Source organism: Anastrepha ludens, unplaced genomic scaffold (assembly GCF_028408465.1).
Source record: "Anastrepha ludens isolate Willacy unplaced genomic scaffold, idAnaLude1.1 ptg000022l, whole genome shotgun sequence".
Taxonomy (NCBI): Eukaryota; Metazoa; Arthropoda; class Insecta; order Diptera; family Tephritidae; genus Anastrepha; species Anastrepha ludens.
The window spans coordinates 85,001-87,500 of NW_026530033.1; the positions used below are offsets into that span (position 1 = coordinate 85,001).

The window sequence follows — 2,500 nt, forward strand, 5'->3', positions numbered from 1 at the left end:
TATCTCAATCTTCAGAGCCAATCCTTATCCCGAAGTTACGGATCTAATTTGCCGACTTCCCTTACCTACATTATTCTATCGACTAGAGACTCTTCACCTTGGAGACCAGCTGCGGATATTGGTACGGCCTGTTGAGAAGTTTGCGTGACCCCACCATAAATTTTCAAGGTCCGAGGAGAAAATATCGACACAACAGTAAATGTCATGCTCTTCTAGTCCATCTACCATATCTCTCTTCGAAAGACTTCCATGGTAGTACGACTATAAAACAGAAAAGAAAACTCTTCCGATATCTCTCGACGGCTTCTTTATGGTCGTTCCTGTTGCCAGGATGAGCACAAGGCCCATTTTTAATAACAAACGGATACTCAACAGGTTACGGAATTGGAACCGTATTCCCTTTCGTTCAAAATAATTCAAGTATTTAATTATTTTTTAATATATATATATAAATTTTATTAATATTTTTTTTTATTAAAAACTTGAAAATTTTCGGCTTTCGCCTTGAACTTAGGACCGACTAACTCGTGATCAACCACTGTTCACACGAAACCCTTCTCCACTTCAGTCCTCCAAGGTCTCATTCGATTATTTGCTACTACCACCAAGATCTGTACCAATAGCGGCTCCATGCAGGCTTACGCCAAACACTTCTAAGCACACTATTGTACCCTCCTACTCACTAAAGTTTCAAAATTTATAAATCAATCGAAATTGTTTTATAAATCATCTACTTTAGCGGTAATGTATAGGTATACAACTTAAGCGCCATCCATTTTAAGGGCTAGTTGCTTCGGCAGGTGAGTTGTTACACACTCCTTAGCGGATTACGACTTCCATGTCCACCGTCCTGCTGTTTTAAGCAACCAACGCCTTTCATGGTATCTGCATGAGTTGTTAATTTAGGCACCGTAACATTACGTTTGGTTCATCCCACAGCGCCAGTTCTGCTTACCAAAAGTGGCCCACTGGGCACATTATACCATAACCTCAACCTTCATATCAAGAAAGGTGAGGTTCTTACCCATTTAAAGTTTGAGAATAGGTTAAAATCGTTTCGACCCTAAGGCCTCTAATCATTCGCTTTACCAGATAAGATTATTTTATATAATTTTTAAATGCACCAGCTATCCTGAGGGAAACTTCGGAGGGAACCAGCTACTAGATGGTTCGATTGGTCTTTCGCCCCTATACTCAATTCTGACAATCGATTTGCACGTCAGAACTGTTTCGGTCTTCCATCAGGGTTTCCCCTGACTTCAACCTGATTAAGTATAGTTCACCATCTTTCGGGTCACAGCATATATGCTCAAGGTACGCTCCAGTTAGAGGTATAAATAATAATAAATTATCATTATACATAACTATATGGAACGCCCCGGGATTGAATTAATTGACTATTTAAGAAAATAGACTAAAAATTAATCCCATTATATTTTTAAGTTAAGTTAATTATGCCATTAAGTTTAATATAACTCAATGACTTGCACATATGTTAGACTCCTTGGTCCGTGTTTCAAGACGGGTCCCGAAGGTATCCTGAATCTTTCGCATTGTTAATCATATAAATGCATACAAATAAATATTAATATCATAGATATTAAATTTTTTGTAAAATTCAAAAAATGAATTTTAGCATTATATATAATAAAATCTATCAACACTTTATCAAATCATTAGTATTTATTCTATGTTAATATGCTTAAAAAGCAAATTAATTTAAATAAACTTAATATCACCAATGATCTTTTGATAAATACTTTATTATGTTAATAGATTACAATGTCCTTATATGAAAAAAATGCACATTATTTTTAATTATTTAATGATGAATTTTTCATAATGGATATTCAGGTTCATCGGGCTTAACCTCTAAGCAGTTTCACGTACTATTTAACTCTCTATTCAGAGTTCTTTTCAACTTTCCCTCACGGTACTTGTTTACTATCGGTCTCATGGTTATATTTAGTTTTAGATGGAGTTTACCACCCACTTAGTGCTGCACTATCAAGCAACACGACTCTTTGGAAATATCTTTCTAGTAATCATTAACGTTATACGGGCCTGGCACCCTCTATGGGTAAATGGCCTCATTTAAGAAGGACTTAAATCGTTAATTTCTCATACTAGATATTAAGATATTCCATACACTGCATCTCACATTTGACATATAGACAAAGTGACTTAGTGCTGAACTATTTTCTTTTCGCTCGCCGCTACTAAGAAAATCCTTGTTAGTTTCTTTTCCTCCCCTCATTAATATGCTTAAATTCAGGGGGTAATCCCATATGAGTTGAGGTTGTTTTAAAATATTTTTTATCTTCTCACAATTTAATAAATAATTATATCATCTTTTCATCTCTATTTTTCTTTTTTCCTTTTATATAAATATATATTATAAATAATAATTATGTAAAATGAGGCAATTCTAGAATAAAAAAAATTAATTTTTATGCTAGACATTCCTCCTTTAATTACATATATAAATTAATATTTTATA

The 2,500-nt window shown here is 34.1% G+C and overlaps 1 pseudogene; it reads right to left on the bottom strand.

The window, feature by feature from the left end:
- Positions 1-2,302, bottom strand: part of LOC128870738 (large subunit ribosomal RNA) — a 4,515-nt pseudogene extending 2,213 nt beyond the window's left edge.
- Between the last annotated feature and the right edge of the window lie 198 nt (positions 2,303-2,500).